The 20200-nt window shown below is 34.6% G+C and overlaps 1 protein-coding gene across 1 annotated transcript in view; it reads right to left on the bottom strand.

Moving 5' to 3' along the window:
* Positions 1-20200, bottom strand: part of LOC108914928 (putative mediator of RNA polymerase II transcription subunit 26) — a 412039-nt gene that overhangs the window by 66058 nt on the left and 325781 nt on the right. The window contains exon 3 of the mRNA XM_018720850.2: positions 11646-11732. The gene's annotated coding sequence lies outside the window, so the exon portion shown is untranslated. The remainder of the gene's footprint in view (positions 1-11645; positions 11733-20200) is intronic.

The raw sequence follows: 20200 nt of genomic DNA, 5'->3' as shown, positions 1-20200 counted from the left end.
CTCAACACCGTCTATTACCTTCGGTGACCACTGTTGATCTTCAATCGCCGCCTTTTATCTTTGATGGCCACTAATGACCAACAGTGACCAACTGATACCTTTAGTGACGTCTAATAACCTACCGTGGCCGTATGTTGCCATCGGTGACCACTATTGGCTAACCAAGAACACATGTTACCTTCGGCGATCATTATTGATCAACAATGACCTTCCGTTATCTTTGATATTTGACCTTAATCTTGACCTTCGTGGTCATTTCAAGGTCATATCCGAACGTAAAATTTCCCGCTCTCCATTTCTGGGGTCAAAATTATGGGGTCCTATTTAAAAAAATCGTGACCTTGATAAGATTTTGAGGGCCATGATTCAGGTCAAATTCAAGGTCACCAACGGATAGCCAGGAAAAAACCCTAAACCTCTAGAGCTTCACTTTTACCTTAACCCTTGAATATTCCCAGATACCCTGCCATTCCGGTACTTTTGGACCACCCTGTATATTGTACTATTAGCGATATTTTTGATATTTGGTGTAATTCGTACATTTACTCAGTGTGTACTTTCCATTTGTATTGCGTACTCTCTTTTTGTAAGTGTATAGTTTTTTGCTACTATTGCATAGCATTTTGTTAATAAAGTTTCCGTCTCTCTCATAACTCTATACATATCTCACACGTGTGACCCACTTCGTCGTTCCGCATCTTGAACAGCCGCACTACACCAATCTATTGTCTAAAACTCTAAAATAACAAATAATGTGCATTTATAGATTAATGGCACATGCTACACTAGATTGCAGACGCGATTTGTCATCTTCGCATGGCGCGCGATCGCATTTTTCCTCGTGCGACAGGTGACAAATGCCGTAGCATTTCGCTGCAACGCAAACATCTGGCACAGCATGAATCCACGCTTATCGCCGTCATCGATGTTGGTGGAAATTTGAATTTTACAGCGCCCGCTATAACTGTTCCTTGTTCCGTGATTTTTTTAAGATGGAGAGTGATAGTGGTAATTGAAAATAGTGTTTTGGAGAGGCGCACCGCATACATTTGCATAACTTATTCAAATTGTTTATTATAGTTAAGGCGCTGTCTGCCGCGTTAGATTTATACTAAAATCTCTGTTGGTCGGTGATTTGTTCGGTTTGTTTTGTCTTGGCCTGCTAATTAATTGGTTGTAAGTCGACAGACACAAGATGTATGCGAACACAAAGTTATTGTTATTTGCACGTAGCAAATACGTCTCTAAAACTGTTTACTTCGAATCAGGAAAACTATCTACTTCAAATAGAAGATAATAAATAAGCTGTCTCATCTAAAAATTCATAATTTTAGTTTCTCAAGCCTGTTAGGAACGCCCAGTAAAAAATTCTACATCATCGCAGAACATTTCTAGCTGTTATGTAAGGGAGGCAAATAAAATACCGTCACTGATATATGATATACTCTATTTTTTTCTGATCAAATTTATTGAATATCGAACTGACAGCAGCCAAATATGGAAAAGGGAAGAGTTAAGTACCGAAGGCGCCCAATCTTTTTTTTCAAATTGTTTAGGAAACAAAATTGATACCTACACACGTTTGTTATGGTGGACACTTTGGAAGGTTGTGAGAGACACATAACTTTAATGAGATAAAACATGAACCAATTATCTTTAATGGGACTAAATAATCAGTTGTAAACGCTCGACGTATGCAAAGCAATATAATAACAGATAATTTCATAAGCCCGTACTTAATGAAACACGCCTGTTAATAAAATTTGTATCTGGATGCATGATGTGACCAATTTAGAACAGTGGAAATCATATTAGATATTATCTCGTCGTTTTCTACATAATATGTATATTCATGCTGTGTGAAAAAATTATTTTGAATTCACGCAAAAAGCGATTGTCAGAAATGTATTAAATTTAATGTACAGGCTTTGGAAAAATTATTTTTTAACTAGAATAATTAACCATAATATGAAACCTCTGATGCTGCTTTACAGTGCTCCTTAATTTAAATATTAAGGAGAAATTGGAAAATGTTTACAAAATGAGTTCGTTTTCTGTCTTATTTCTGAAAACTTTAGCCTGAAAAGAATTACTTTTTACTATCTTTTAACTACATAGTCAGATTTTGCACATTTAATAGTAAATCTAATTATTTTAAAAAAAGTTTATACAATCCCATTTAAAAAAAATCAATGACGTCACCACTCATGTAGTGTCGAAAAAAAATTGTGGTTCAGTATAAAGAAAATATCATCCCATTTAAAAATATATTACAGGATGTCCAAAAATGGGGAACCGAATTATAGCTCGGAGCCTTTATAATCAAACAAACTGGATGTATGTGGTACATTTGTAATTTGTGTATTTATTTCTCTTCTTGTTATATACAGGGTGGTCGCGATGTAATGGGCCAAAATTCATGAGTAGATTCCTGACGTGAAAATATTGCGATTTAGACAAACTCACCTTAGTCCAAAAGTTGATACTTACAGAGATACAGGGTGTTTAATGCAAAATATTATTTTAGTTTTTTCTTATTTATTTCATAATAAATGCTCATATCGAGATGAAATTTTGGTGTTAGGGGTTTTCTGGGGCGAGAGATTGAAATATATCCATGGTTTGCTTGTAGCTCATAGAGAGCGCCACCTGCGCTAGGTCGAATGCGTTGAAAACGACAGAACTTTTTTATCTTTCAAAAATCTAATTCTCAGGTAGCAAATTCTGATTTTACAACTTCTTTTACACAAAAAAGCTATACTTTTTGATAGTCGCTATCTTGCACCGTTCTCGTAAAATTTGCCATTGAAAATTCCAATGTATTTGCATTCAATTACAAATCGGCAAAAATTTTCAAGTAGGCTTATGTTAAAATCCAATTTTGACATTTTCCACTTATCTTAGTGCTGTCAGTAATATTACAGTATTATTCGTGCCTTATTAAAAGTATTCTTTACTTTATGATCTAAATCGTAGTGCGAGATAACATGCCACGCCATAATTTATTTTCAAATGGAGAAATGCGCGATATGGTTTGCGTTTATGCGCAATCAGATTATGTTGGACGTCGAGCGCTTCGTCGGTATTCAGAGTTGTATCCGAATAGAAGGCAACCAAATCGGAAACTATTTCAAGAACTTTTTAATAGACTTGGAGAAACTGGTAGTTTTCGTCCTAAAAGAGACAACGCAGGGCGTACTGTTACAGTTCACCAAGAAGAAGAAATTTTAGTAAGAGTGGCAGGAAATCCAGAAGTTAGCAGCAGGCAGGTAGCTAGAGAAACCGGTGTTAGTAAAACAACAGTTCTCAAAATCTTTCACAAGGAAAATTTATATCCCTACCATTTTACACCCGTGCAAAATCTTTTAGCAGCAGACTTACCAGCTAGATTACAATTTGCTCATTTTATGCGCAATCAGCAAAACCTTGACCAGGAATTTTTGGATAATGTACTATTCACTGATGAAGCGACCTTTACTCGTCGAGGAATTTTCAATTTTAGAAACAAGCACATATGGGATAATGAAAATCCTCACGTAGTCAGTGAGCGTCACTTCCAACATGAATTTAAGATAAATGTTTGGTGCGGAATCATAGGAAATCACCTTTTGGGTCCACATGAGCTTCCTCCAAATCTAAATGGTGACTTGTATTTAGATTTCCTGCAGCACCATTTAGTTGACTACCTCGACGATTTACCACTGAATACACGGCAAAATCTATTTTTCATGCAAGATGGAGCTCCCCCTCATTATTCTGTCAGAGTACGGAACTATCTTGACCACATTTTTCCGGATCGTTGGATCGGTCGTGGGAGTCGAATATTATGGCCTCCTCGTAGTCCTGACTTTAATCCTATGGATTTTTGTTTCTGGGGCTACATGAAATCAGTTGTCTATAGAGAAACTATAAACACCCGCGAAGAGCTATGGCAGAAAATTGTAAATGCCGCCGAATCATTTCGTAACAAGAATCTCTATTTTAAAATACGGCAGTCTTTGAACAAACGCGTTAATAAATGTATTGAAGTTGGAGGCGGACATGTTGAACATTTATTGTAATATTCGATATTCAATTGTTCATCACAATTTATAATTTGAAATAAACTCTTGTTCTTTTTGACATTCGTACCTTATTTTGATTACTCGAATTACCAAAGCTAAATATCTTGAGAACGGTGCAAGATAGCGACTATCAAAAAGTATAGCTTTTTTGTGTAAAAGAAGTTGTAAAATCAGAATTTGCTACCTGAGAATTAGATTTTTGAAAGATAAAAAAGTTCTGTCGTTTTCAACGCATTCGACCTAGCGCAGGTGGCGCTCTCTATGAGCTACAAGCAAACCATGGATATATTTCAATCTCTCGCCCCAGAAAACCCCTAACACCAAAATTTCGTCTCGATATGAGCATTTATTATGAAATAAATAAGAAAAAACTAAAATAATATTTTGCATTAAACACCCTGTATCTCTGTAAGTATCAACTTTTGGACTAAGGTGAGTTTGTCTAAATCGCACGCACTCTGCATTTTGTTAGCATTCTCTTTAAGACGCTTAGGACGTTTAAATTTGTAAACACGCTTTTGAATCAACTCTCCAAATTGCGATCTAAAACAAGTAAACGCAAGTAGAGAGAATTAATCAGAACAGGCAGTATGGTATCAAAAGGGTCCGATCAATCACTGCACATATTGATCAAGGAAATGGGAAACGTCGAACAACTCATAGCTGGTGCTGTGATGTATACCTAGGGCCGTCCTTTTAGTGTATTAAAACGTCAGTCCCGGGGAAAAAGACCAATAAAGTGCTTCCCTTACGGCGTCTTAAAGGTGATTTACTTTTAGGAGAAAGAGGTATGGTCAGTGTTCGATAAACCGTTGAGTGTCAGGCGATTCAGTCGGATTAATTGATAAAAAGGAAAGGAAAAGATTGTTTGGAAACTCCCTAAATTAAGATATATAAAAATTTCGTGAATTTGATTGCCGTAAAACAACTTTTTATAGCATTGGGATGCTTAAAATCGGCGGTAACTGTATAATCATATTGTATCAGAATTTACATAAAAATGCCATATATGAAAGCGAAATGGTGGGAAGATTTTCTCTACTGCGCTTATACAGAGAGCTTCGGTTATGATGCCATTAATTTTACCCACGTATTCGGAAGGTCTAATAGACAGAAAATTGAAACAAAAAAATTCTAGACCTTTTAGAAAATAAGCAAATTACCCCTTAACTCCCGTTAACTCGGCGCTCCACTTCGAAATAGGGGACACGCCGCGCAGGCCGACGGAGTACACAGTGATCGGACGTTGTAGCGAAACAGTAGATTTCCTAGTCGTCGTCTCGTTCAGTTTTGCAATTGCTTTCAAAATCAAAATGCAACGGATCTTAACTTTATTAAGACTTTATAGATGAATAAGTTAGTGTTTTAGCCGTATTTGTCACTTTAAATATGTGGGTACCATACAACTTTTGAAAAATAATAAGTCACACAATAAGGCATCCTACGTATAATGCAAATTACCTACTTGTAATACTAAAAACTTACATTAAATAATAAAACAATGAAAACGTTAAGAATATTAAAGTTAGATTAGGTGTCATCACTAAAGTCTCGAAAATTAAAAGGCGTAGAAATTTGCCCCGTACTACCCTTTAGAAAATTTAAAATTTCTACCCCAGTTTTTTTATTCTTAATGATTACATTGTACTTATTTTAATTGTATTCGCAACTAAAAATTCATTAGATGCTTTAGATTAACAGGTTCAAAGTTAGTTTCTTTTTATTTAAGTATATCGCAAGCTTCTTTCTTCTCTGAAATTCAATTGAGAATCAAATAAATTATCGAGTTTACAAAAAATCCAGTGTAGTGGAAATTCTGACGTTCTTAATGACAGTGTCTCTCCCACTATTCCCATCACAGGTTGATACAATTGTATACAAATTATGTAGTGGTCTATTATGTGAAATATATTTGCATTTGTGCTCCTTCGCTTTAATATACCCTGTATGACAGGAACCGGAAAAAATAATTTATTGAAATTTGGTATATGTACTATGGTAATTCCTAAAATGATTCATTTCCGACTTTTAAAATATTTTTTTATATCGCCATGGGCGTAGGTAGTAAGGATATGTAATAGTGTAATGAGAAAAAAATGGTTTGCCACTGATTGTTTCAAGTTTTGAAGACAAATCCTTAAAGTTTCAATAAAAAAAACGAAAAATTGACTGAATTATTTTTTGAAATACAGTTCGCTCTTTTAATATTTCAGATCAATTCAATGTTTTTTCTGGATCTGCAGACGTGTAAAGTGTTGTGCTTCTTATAATCCCGATTATGAATAATTTTGTATATATAAATTGTAAGAATGAGATTAATAGATTAAAGTGTTTTATTTGTTGTTGGCACTTGCTCAAGCGAAAATATTAGTGATATGTATAGCTATAATAAATGCCACCTTTGTTTATATTAAATTCATAAACAAAGTTTTAATTGGATCCTCCAAAGTCGTGTGATAATTGCATTTCATCATATTTGACTATTTACTGTTTGTTTTTTATTCCAGTATCTCCTGCTTTCGTACTTACTTATGTGTGTGTTCCTTTGTCAAATTTAATCACCGTAATCATTGGTCTAGATAAAATGTATATTAATCATAAACCTCATTGATTTAATATGATATTTTTTTACATATTGCAGCCTTTGTCTTCGCATTATTTTAGGAATTTTTTTATTAAAATTTCAAATTAATCAACGGTGCTGCGACATTATACAGGGTGATTCACAACTTATACAAAAAAATTTGGGAATAGATGCGGCATGAGAAATGAACTGAATATCGTAAAAAAATTATTTTTTTTGTAAAATCCGTATAGTTTCCGAGAAAAAAATTATTGAAGTTGTAGTACTTTCAACCATTACATAGCTGGACAACTATAGTCTCTAACGTCATTCGTAATACGCGTGGAGAGCCACGACTCCGAATACTCAAATCTGATTTTACAATCGTCGTTGCGATAGTGTTTACAATAGTTTTTTAGTAGTATCTGAAATGGCTTGCGTGTATAGCAACTCAGAGTTAATGGATATCGTTTTACTTTATAGTGAAGGAAGACAACATTTGTATTATGGTGAAGTATTTGTGTTATGGTAAAGCAAGACAACATTTGTGTTAGTTCATACAAACTGTGTAAGAGGGTTCAAATGTTGCTACACGTTGGTAGACAAAATTTTGAACAGTTGTAACATCAGGTATGTCAAATTATTTTATTAAGTAAAACCACAAATTAATTTTAGTAATTAATAAAAGAATAGCTGCAAAAGCAGTTGAATTTGCTGATATAAAATAGGCGCTATAAAATTCTATTTATTTCTTGCCTTGCGAAATTCTTTCAAGTTTTTATCCATTTTTATCACATTTTGTCGTCATGAAAGTGTATTTTTAAATCACTTTCGTACTGCCTTTTTTGATTTTTTCTTTACAAAATTATATTTGTAAGAGTCCCCTGTACGTCTTATTATTTTTTTTTAATAAGTTCTAAATCACCCTGTATATGTTTATTTTTTTTCCTGTGGCGTCGAGTATAAATCACATAAATATTAAGTTTTGGCCCTATCCCAACAATTCAACTTATCATTTTTTTTAAACATGAATGAAAATGTTCACAAATTTATTCGTTCAGTACTTTGGCAGTTAAGAGCATTTAATTTGATAAAATTTCTACTTCCCCAATATACCTATGAAATCGAGGAATTCCATCGAAATCGGTAGAGCCAATATATGCATTCTGAAAATAGAGTTTTTAACGAAAATTAATTACGGGCAATAAAAATGAAATATGTAGAAGGACACTCAAATCCAATTTAGAAAGATTCGCGATGAGTTAATGTTATAGGTTGATACAACCACTGATGCCGATAAAATAAGTTATGGTAAGAAGTTAAGATACGATCGTTAGATATACGATAGCGTAGTTTATAAAACCACAATGATACGATTAAACTGAAAGTCTCGGTGAGCTACAATTTTGAAAATGTACAAATCTGAGCACACGACCAACTACTAGAGTTTCACTATTCTCTTTGCTGCAGGACTAAATAATTGCAACGACCATGTCGTCACTTCCTATTACGTCTAAACCTCCACGAACTTTTAACATAAAATACTCCAGGGAGATACCCGGATAAATCTTTTACATGTTCTGTTGAAAACCCGACTGGAGTTTCTCGTTTTCGTTATTTTCCAATAGAAGTGGAATACTAACTGCAAGGTCTCGTTGGTATCGGTAATGCATAGTACAATTTTCAAGATAATATTACTGCGACGTTAAACATAATGAATATTAAGCGTTTTGGAGATCTGATAAAATATACTCATTAAATTTAAATGAAAATTAGAATTAGGTTGTATTAAATACATATAAAAAAATAACGTCTAATACCTGTTACAACAGATTAGGTTGCTCTTAATCACTAACACATCTAATAGTAATCTTCTTCCTCATAATAGTTTCAAATGAGCAGTTAGAGCGATGTTATAGTACGACCCGACATATTACCGTACATTTGAAGGCTTGAATATCTCCCAAACTGGTTAATAATAGAAAATCTGATTAAATCGTAATCGAAAATTGATTTTAGGCTTGTTCAACGTTACCTCGAAACCAGGAAATGCTTTATCAGAAAGGCAAACAATCGGTCGCTACAATGCGTAGGAAAATGAGTCGAAAACGGACGACTTAATGCCCCTGGGAATTCGTAATTGTATTGCCGATATTAAAAATAAAAGGTTTCTGTTGTATCATTATGTAAACATGATCCGTAAATAACAAAAGTAAGCGAATTCGTTTTAATTTTGGCTTATTCGAAAATATAGGGTGTTCCTAATTTAATATAACTGGAAATGTTAACATTATTAACGTCGCTATATTTACAGATATTTTAAATAAAAACTTTTCATAGTAGGTACTACTAATAGCCACAAAATGAATGTAGATTTGGTCCTGAAAACCATTTTCTTTGTTACTCGGATATATAAAAAAAGTGGAGAGCGACAGTCTAGTTTTAAATAAATTAGTTAACATTTTGAAAAGTTCAAAGTACGTGCAAGGTGCAAAAATTATAAAAAAATATCACAAATGTTTCTGAAAATGTTTAACTTTTATTGAACCCCCGAATTTCAACATCACTGGGTATTTTGGAAATTCGATGGGTCAATTTGATTGATTTGATTGTATTGCAAGAAATAAATGTCACTTTCTTTTATTCGCAAAATAAGTAATTTTCCAATGATTGTTTTTTTAGCCCAAAATAAACAAATCGCATATGTAGTTGAAATAATAAAAATATTTCTAAAACTGTTAGTTTCAGAAAGCAATGATAGTGTTTTTTAGTGGCAAATACAATGTAATAAATCACAAACCCCACAGGCATAGCAATTTGCACTTTTTTATAAAATGGAAGAGATCTTCTTTGTTTGAAATACAATTATATCAAAAGGCCTATGACGCTATTCCCCAGCATCGCCGCCACTGACTGATGTAATTATAAACAGATTCAATAAATTTTAGCTTGATTTAGTTGTCAGCCTCAATACGTTGATAAAACGGCATTCAACAATGCTGTTACACTATTCTTAAAAATTACGGCACGCCACTGGATAAACAATATTTTTTGTTATTCTTGAAATGTAAATCTTATTTTGAACGAAATAGACATCTTGACTTTTTAACATAGCTTTTAAAACCGTTTTGGTACAAATAGTAATTTGGAAAGACGTTTAGATAAATTTATAATTAGGGTGTTTTCGTCATTAAGGAGGTTTATTGGGTACGGAGATCCGTCTAAAGTCTAACGAAAGTTTCTGTAGATTCGTAGTAACTAAAGTAGAAAGCCTTTAGATTTAGCAACGTTGCACTTGGCTGGCGCGCTCGGCTCGGCTTTCGCTCACTCCCGTTCGATCATTCTGTTTGTTTGAACACTTAAGAATTTCAAATAATACGCTACATCGAGACCGCGGTGTTGCCGCTATCACGCATATGGAGGATAAGTTAGTCAACGACAGCAGTTTGAAGGAGAATTATTATAAATTATGTATCTTACAAGTACCTAATCGATTTCTATAAGCTGTCATACGGTTCCTTAGATATCGATTTCCTATTTATACAAGTTGTTGTGGAAACTGTTCGTCAATTGTTGCGCATTCTAAGTGCAAAGACCAAAATAATCTGCATTCTCATAAGATTCTGTACTAAATCGTGAAAAAATATTTTATTAATATCTCGTATCTTAGGTATCCAAACTACTCATAATTTTTTTTTGAGGATTTTCTTCATATTAATAAGCTTATTTTAATTTTTTTTATGAATATTTATTCGTCAATTCCAAATCAGATAAACCTCCTTAAGAAACACGGTCTTAAATTTTTAAGAAAAAAAATCTGCAGCTGCATTTTGTAATTTTTTTTTTACATCCATTGCTAATTTGTAGCAAAACGGTAAAAGCTATGCAATAAAGTCAAATGATTATTTTTGGTCAAATAAAATTTGCATTTTAAAAACGACAAAGTGTAACCAGCATACATACTTCATATGTCCGCCACTGATTTGAAATGAGACTTAATTTTTATAAGTTGATTGTTATTTCATTCATACATTGTGCAAAAAAATTACGTTTCTACATTTTCATTTGTTATAATTTTGCCACATTTTCGGACACACTGTATAAATATAGCAAAACAATGGTTTTCCCGATGAATTTACAGTAACAAATTCTAATATAATCAAAATTAAAAGAAACTATACTCTTTTATAAGAAAATAATCCAAACCACATTGTACAGATTCATGATTTTTATGCTAATATATTAAAAGTGATAATAAGTCGGGGGTCATTTTAAATATTTCCCTTTTCTACTCCTCCATCTTCATCATCTTCATCATCTAGTGGTTGGTCCTTTAAAAGTCCCTTTCTACTACACAATGCATCATTTTTATGTTTAAAACGTTATGGTAGTAAATATAGGCCAAATATTGTTGAATTAGGACAGATTAGAGAAATAATTTTATAGTTAAAAAAAATTTGCATAGTTTACAAAATTTTGTCTCTTTTTAACCATATCATCGAATTTCAACAGTCTAGTTTTGTATTTAATTAATTAATAATGCGGTAAAGGTACCTACGCATTTTTTTTATCACTTTACTGTTGTCAAGTAAATTACTAAACAAATAATGGACTAAAACAATGACTGACTTAGATTTTTGTTAAACGTAACAATATTGCTACAATATAGTCTAGTGTCTAGTGTATGGCCAGCTTAAGTATTTTATTTGAACAAAACCAGAGAAATCGTCTAGTGTATGGCCAGCTTAAGCGTTTTATTTGAACCAGACAAAAGCTTTCTGGCTTCAGCTTTTAATTATATGAAACTACTTAAAATAACTACAAATCTCAATAAAACCTGACTTAATATTGAAAACGGTTCTATAAAATTAATGTTTTGCCTTGTATAGGTAGATAGATATTCCTACAATTCTATCCGTAGCGAATTCGTCCCGGTGGAACCGCGCAACCAGTGCGGCGACCGCAAAAAAGGCGTATACCGACAAGGAGATATTACGTTAAATCTGAATGACACATACCTTTTTGTTAAAGAATTTTATTACAGTTATCCAGCTGTGCGGCGCAGCCAGCGCGGGGCCGGCGTCAATAAAAATCTTGCCGACATCCTGAAACAAAAGAATTCTTATTAGAATAATACTACTTGCCATGATCTTCCTACGCAATGGCGCTGAGTTATGGGGGCAAAGTCGAGATTTGAAATTTGAGAGGGGCTTTAGGGCCTTTGTAAAATTGCCTAATAAAGGTAAATAGTCGCATAAAGGTTGGTATAATATTTATGGTCGAAAAAAAACGAGGAAATCAAGGTTTTTTTATCGTCTAGAAATTTATGGATCGCCATATTTTAATTTTTATAATTTCCCGTTCATAGCAGTCGGTCGACTGCTTCATTCATTTCTTGGGAACATCGACGTAAGTTGTAGTCAGCATGTAGAGATGTTTTAAAATCTTATGAGCTTTGACCTTCATATGCGCAGAAACATAATTCCGACCGTCGCCTATAAATTATTCTACGTCCTAAAAACATTACACCTATTATTCACAGTCTCTCTCGAGCTCTAGCGTAAACAAGCCTTTGATCCGATTACAAATATCATAATAAAATGCCCTATTCTTTATTACAATAAAAATAATAACGAACGTTCGCCAGTTGACTTTATTGATGCCCGAACGCCTTAGTTCATTTCTAGTTGTAATGAGGCACGTATTCTAATTCTGAGTCAATGTTTTCACAACGTGCTTATTAGAAGAATTATGGGGATACGCCACGCCTTTCGCGCATTTCGCGGCTCATGAGATATTAAAAGATCTCTAAACGCTATATAAACAATTTTCACAGTCTGCATTATGTAAAAATTGAGAGAAAAAGTAAATTGAAAAGGTAAAAAAACGGGAATTAACCCAAATGTTGCTTAATACTAATTTCGTAGGTTATATGATAAACATTTTCATGGTTTAAAATTGTTATTTACTTCTTTAATACCAAAGATAAACAAACTGCAGAACTCCCTGAAGGATCAATGATTGGCGATGACATATGACTAATGTGTCACGACGTATTTTATATGAACGTATTCATATTTGCATTTGTAAACTGAATCCGGTTCTGGTATAGTTTTTCCGAAGTCAATTGAAGAACCTATAATTTCAAGGTATGTACCAGGCTCAACCGCTAAGCAGCAACTCGGCATTGAAATATTTGAAAAACTTGTTCCCATATTTATTTAGCCTTACCCATATATAGGTCTGGTCGAACTAAACGTGCAGGTGGTAGAAATGTATACAACCAGTTGAAGAATGCGAGCGTGGCCAACGGAAAACGAACACAGTTGTATTGGGCTTCTGGGCAATAAATCACAGCAGGCAACAAGTGGTTCATAAATTGCCCAGCAGTGCAGTGCAGCAATGCGGAATTTGGGGTGAATCAGGCAATTTTAATTTATTATAGGCACCTTCTATCAATCATTCATATTATAATTGCGAAAGGGAGAAAAAAGAGGGATATTTTGTTTACTAATATTATCACAACATGGTATTTTGGAGACCTTTTGAAACGGAACAAAGTGAAATTTAACATAAATAATACATAAATAATTAATATATGTTGTTGGCCAAATGAACATATAATAGAAATTTTCTACACATTATATACAAATTATTATATTTTTTTACATTTAGCAGAAAATTTTTTTAGGGACGCCTATGAAACTCATTAAATTTTATTACCAGATGTTTTTTTTTGCATATTCAACTGACTTCGGAAAGACTGTAACAGTCGCGTGTTCCCGAACTCTTAAAACATATTCTAATAAAAATAACGTAATCATAGTTCAGGTTTTAATCATTTGAAAATAAATTGAGGCATAATGTTTTTGAAAATTAAGGATGAAAATGTACAAGACATATTTAATGTGGAAGTTATTGTTTACACTGACAGAAGTATTTACGAGCGGCTTCAAATAAACTGATGTTCGGTGCATCAATACACTTACAGTTGGGGGAAAAGACCAAATATTGAGGTTTCGTTTTAAAGTTTTAAGTAATTTTAATTCAAAGAACGCTAAAATACAGTAAAGCACATTTGTGCTTCAGATAAACATTACGTTATCTATTACAATGTTAATTTTTGTTTGACATATACAGGGTGTTTTTGAAATAAGTGCGATCCTTGAAACGGGCACGAAAATGAGTAACTTTTATTAAGCAACCGATGGTCCGAATGCTTCTGTTTCCTAGAAAATAATTAAGACAATTAACCATAAATGTAAGCCGACCCTGTGCATCTTGTGCACGGGCGTTGTGAGTTGCAGTATTACTTAGCCGGCGTATAATACTACTAGTACCGTGTGGCGTGTACTACGAGAACAATAATTATTACACCCCTATCATGTAGAAAGGGTTCAGGCTCGGGCATTAAATAACAATGACTTTCAGCCCCGTGTGGAATTTTGCCATAGTTCCGACATCAAATACGTAATGTATATCAGTTGCTTAAAAAAAGTTGCTTATTTTCGTGCCCTCAATCAACATTTTCAAGGAAATACCCTGTATAGCTTCGAAGTTACTTCTCTTACCATCTTACATTTTCTTATGTGGCCTGATATTATTAAGACATTCGTACAAGGCAATAATTTTCTAAATTAACCATAATTAAACACGTTATACAGATCTCGATATCGATATAAATTACATTTTACGATGCATAATTGCATGTATACGAATTACATAATATATTTATATCTAATAAATAAACTAAATAAAGATTTATTATTTCAACTATTGACGTTCGACATATAACACTGTAATAGTTACTTTTTTATACTAGGTAAATTTGTTATAACATGATATGCTATTTTATATCGCTCTACAAAACGTCAAAGCTCAGTGGTATTACAACCAAATCGATATCAATTACATCCCTTGAACCTAAAATTATCCTTTAAATTATGACGCACATTACGGAACTGTTTTTCATATACAGGGTGATTCATTAGGACCGAGATATTTTGAAGAGAGATTTAGTCTATCATCTAAAATTTCATGGCAATTTTTTATAGGTATCTTAATCAAATATATGTCCTTGTCGCTCGCCAAATGTGTCCCCTTGATACATTTAGTTTTGATAATTTAGATCAATGGTTGGCTAATAAGTACGGAGATGCTCTGGTGTAAAAATGTAACAATGGCAACCTTTACTAAGTAAGAATATTGTGATAATACGTATAACTGTGTGTACTGTGAGTGTGCTACATAGAAAAATATAAAAGCATAAAATGTGTTGTATAAAGCTGGGGAGACAATACGTCCTGTTGAATTTGTCGAAGAAATTTTGTAACTCACTTGTCGGAAACATGATTTGGGGAATTTTAGGCGAAAATCACTTTTATTTGTACTATTATCGTTTCGAACAAATCCTATAACTGCGGATATTGCACTCTGCTGAAATTTTTGTGAATTGTTGGAAGATCCGCAGTTTACACGAAATGTTTAGTGGATCAGCGCGGTTTACAAGGCAAAGAATTCGTAATATTAGAAATTGGAATCTTTGGATCTAGAAAATTGACATGCTTTCCTACATTTCAAGCACATTGCTGCTCGATCAATTTTATTTGTTATTAGATATCTTACGGAGGATGGTTCATGCACGACGGAATACTTCCACATCTCAACCGTGAAGATCGTGGACTTTTGGGATACCGAAAGTAGTAGGCGTTGGATAGGCAACGGTGGTTTCATTTCTTTGTTTCAGAGGAGTTCAGATCTCATGTCGATTCACTTCTTTCTGTGGGAATATACGAAGAGTTTCGTATACTGACGAATAATGAACAAGACTTAGTGCAGGTCAGCGATAATGCCACAAACACAATTCGTGAGCAATAGGACAAGGTGTGATCGCGTGTTACAAATTATGCTGTACATTTGTTTGCTATTTTGATTCAGAGAAGGCGTAGTTCATATTTAAATTACTGAATCAGTTAATTTGTTTTAATCAGTTTTCTAAGATCTTCAGTAATAGCGATTTCCTTTGAGAAAACTGGTGCACACTGAGTGCACCATTGACGTTCCATTGGTCAAGTCGGTGCAAATTTTCAAATTCCATTGGAAAACTAGAGCAACAGTTCTTGCTCTGAGTGCATATTATTTCGCACGAGGTCTTGGAGCTGGTGCCGGTGTCAGTGCAAGAAAAAATGGCGGTAAATATGGACAAAGTTGTTGCTCCATTATTATCGTTTTTATCAAGTAGTAGTAGTGATGATGATAAAATGTATGTTATACCAGTTATACGCATATAAGTAACTAAAAATGTATGTTATACCAGTTATACGCAAACAACTGCCAAAAGTGGAAGGATTCATTGAAAATGTCATCTACAAACTTAAATAAGTGATCCGTTTCGTCTACAGGAATACACAATGTAACTTCGTCGTTGTTTATTTTAAACTGAATACAAATCAAAACATAAACATAACCTATAATGTCAGAAACCAACGCAAAAATTGTCATTCCATTGAGATTGCACCAGAGCATATTTCTCATACAACCAGTGGAGTGTCAGTGCTGCCCGAGTGCAGCCCCAGTTTTCCCCAATGGAAATCGCTATTATTCCAATATGGATTTGCTGCGCTCACAGAGTCTGTTTCCGTAACACTAATCTTTGTTGACCTCCCAAGTTCAGTGTTGCACTGCCCACACGCTACCCACAACAATTATTTCTCAATGGCGCCTCACAAGGATGTAGGCTTCATAGAACGATGTAGTTTTTCCTACAATTTTGCTCGTGTACGGTAAAAATAGATAAACATCCGCATCCCTGCGAGGAATTTTTTCCGTGAGGATTATACACTCTTCCCGAGTTACAGGTAACAGATAGATAACTTGCTACGAATTCACTGTTGTGTTCCATTCGCCCGTGTCAAGATATTCCAGCGGAACATAACGTCGTGATCCATTTAGAGGATAACAGTGAATGGAAAGAACTGCTTTATCTTCACGGTCGGCAAGAGAATTCGCTACCTGCCAAGTTTGTGGAAGTTTATACTGCAACTAGCACACGACTCGGTGCAAATATAGTTCAGTAGGTCGGCTTTGTTAAAAGGTTTAGATGCGCATTCGGGTTAGAAATAAGTGGACGATTTGCCCAAGGGCGTGCCCAGGGCATTGGGTTTTAGGGGCGTTGTTTAATGCGTTCTGTGGGGGGCAGAGCATGAAGAAGGCTAACTAAATAAAATTGAGGATGCCTCAAGCCAGTGACAGCATTTAGTTATTTCATTTATTTTTTATTTTAGCGCGTTAATACAAATAGTTTATACAGGGTGGCCAAATGAAAACGAAACAGATCCATTTTCAGGAACTGCGTCAAGATTGTAGAAAAACGCTCAAACCCGTTGATTTTAGATTAAAGGGGGACATTCTTTGCTGGTATTTTTGACTCCGCCACTTTCACCCCCCAAGCAAGGGTAAACATCACCCCAAAATATTTAAATGGCATTGCGAGTTGAGTAATATTTCTTTTGAAAGCTCTTACAATTCTCTTTACAACAGACTTTAAATTTTATAGTTCCGCCCAATACTTATTAAGAATTTTGATTTTAAAGTTGAAACTTATGTACAAACAATTAGTAACGGTAAAAATGTCAGTCATTCGAGTTAAGTACGCCAATGGTATAAATTTAGTATTTCTTGCGTTACATTGGTTTTTGGCGATTTGTTATCACTTTCGTAAAAAAAAACACAATTGTAAAAAACAGAAATGAATGCTATACACACACAATGAACGTAAAATTAGTGGATTCCAAATTATTTTCTAGTATTATTTGGAAGCGTTGGTTGGTAGTTTATTTAATTGTGTTTTTGAAAATTAAACACTATGGTTTATTCCATTGCGGAAAGGGTAGATATCATTTCGCTTTACTTTATGAACAATAAATGTGCGAATAGAACAGCTCAGCTATTTAATGAACAACATCAAGATCGACATGTCAGGAGGAAGTATGTTCTAGAGTTAGTAAAAAAATTTCAAGAGACAGGGAACGTAGCCAATAAAAAACGAGAAATTGAAAAACCTATAGTTAATGAAGCTAGTGAAGTTGCAGTTTTGGGACAAGTTCATCTTGATCCTACATTAAGTACGAGGCAGCTGGCATCTGTGTCTGGGATCAATCGAACTAGCATACAAACCATTTTGAAGAAGAATAAATTCCATCCATACAAAATACATTTAGTCCAGGAACTTCATGAGGATGATTATGACCGCCGTTTGCAATTTTGCGAAATAATGAGTGAGCGAGCAGGGAACGATCCACAGTTCCTTTTTAACATCTGTTTTTCTGATGAATGCAGTTTTTTCTTGAACGGGACGGTAAATCGTCACAATTGCCGCTATTGGTCCGATTCAAACCCAAGAGTTTTTCACGAGGTGCATACACAGCAACCGGAAAAATTAAATGTATGGGCTGGAATTTTCGGTGACCGGCTGGTGGGTCCTTTTTTTCTACCTGGTAATTTGACTGGCCAAATGTATTTGCAATTACTGGAAGACGCTATTGACCCTGCCTTGACTGATATTATTGAAAATGTTCCAGAGTATGATGAAGATCATTTGATTTTTCAACAGGACGGTGCTCCTCCGCATTATGCGTTAATTGTCCGTCAGTATTTGGACCAACGTTTTCTACGGAATTGGATTGGGAGAAGAGGCAGCATTGAGTGGCCTCCACGATCACCGGATTTATCGCCCCTTGATTTCTTTTTGTGGGGATACCTAAAAAGTAAAATCTATAAAACACAGCCAGCGTCGCTGGAAGATTTGCGTCAAAGAATCGTCGACGAATGCCGTCGAATCACTCCGGAAATGCTTCGGAATGTGCGCGAACGTTTCGAACAAAATCTTTATTCTTGTATGGAAGCGGGTGGTCATCAGTTTGAACATTTAATCAACTAATTAGTAAGTAAGTAACTAAACATAATTCAAATTTTAAAATGTAAATTTTTTCAAAGTATTGGGCTTAATTATAAAATTTAAAGTCTTTTGTAAAGAAAATTGTAAGAGCTTTCAAAATAAATATTACTCAACCTCCAATGCCATTTAAATATTTTGGGGTGATGCTTACCCTAGCTTGGGGGTGAAAGTGGCGAAGTCAAAAATACCAGCAAAGAATGTCCCCCTTTTATCTAAAATCGACAGGTCTGAGCGTTTTTCTATAATCTTGACGCAGTTCCTGAAAATGGCTCTGTTTCGTTTTCATTTGGCCACCCTGTATATAAATAGAGTACGTTTAAAAAAATGTTTCATTAAAACTAGTGCGGGTTTGAAATAAAATTAGAGCTCAAACAATTGGAAATTGTTGGGCTATTAATCACGAAACACACTCACATCTGGAACCATTGTCCGCTCCGGGCGAAAATCGATAGAACAGTGAAAACTGAAACATTATTTGTCTGTTTGTAGCGTTTACATTTCATCCCATCTATTATTATCACTTATTTTCTAGTAGAACACCAGTGAATTATTGAGAACCAAAACGCGATTCCACATCCCGCGGCTGCATCAATCCGGCTGCGGGTAATTTTAAAATTATTTTCAACCGGCAACTGGGACTTGGTATTTTATCAAATTATGCAAACATTTCCATTTTATCCGGCGCCCCCAGGTTAAAAGAGAATCCAGACCGACTGGAAACGTCAAATACTCGTATTTCAATAAAATCCACAGAAGGCCATAAAATATTACCCGCTCTCTATTTATTTACAAGGAACAGCAGTTACAGCACTTCGGGCGGTGCATTTACGACCGTAACCTTGATTTAGGTCAGCTGTAAAAATTGATTTGTTGCAGGACGAGGCGTGAATGCCAGAAAATTAAATGTCGAAGGATAATTACACATAATTCGACGTTAATTGAGTTCGTGCGCCTTTGAGACAATAAATATTTCATCGAGTGGCACAATGTTTGCGGATAAGCGATGTAGGTTGGAGAAAGCTGAGGAAACGTATCTAGACCTTTAACCGCGAAGGTGACATCTATAACAAACTGAACTCTGAAAGACACCACAACAGAGATGATACCCGGAAATTGGTACATATTTCAAAATTAATGTTTACAAAACTATTTAATATTTTCTATGTTAATATAGGTCTTGTTATAATATACTTTTCTGCAAGCGTCAGCCGGAATAGTCTTTCCGATCTCAATTGAAGAAACAAGAGGTTGGCAGTATGTACCAGGTTTGGTCGCTAACGCAGCAACTCGGCATTAAAATATTTGAAAAACTTGTTCCCATATTTATTTAGCCGTACCCATATATAGGTCTGGTCGCCCAGTTGAAGAATGAGCGCGCGGGCAAACGGGACACAAACACAGCCGCACTGGGCTACCTGGCCATAAAATCAATTGTCAACAAATGGTCTGGCAGTGCAGTGCAGCAATGCGGAATTTTCAGGTAATTTTAATTTATTATAAGCACCTTCTATTAATCATTCATATTATAATTGCGAAAGGGAGAAATAAGAGGGATATTTGGTTTACTAATATTACTACAACATGGCATTTTGGAGACCTTTTGAAACGGAACAAAAC

This window comes from Anoplophora glabripennis, unplaced genomic scaffold (assembly GCF_000390285.2).
Source record: "Anoplophora glabripennis isolate ALB-LARVAE unplaced genomic scaffold, Agla_2.0 scaffold19, whole genome shotgun sequence".
NCBI lineage: Eukaryota > Metazoa > Arthropoda > Insecta > Coleoptera > Cerambycidae > Anoplophora > Anoplophora glabripennis.
Note: the sequence above shows the minus strand (reverse complement) of the source record. Positions and strands in the feature narration are given on the sequence as shown.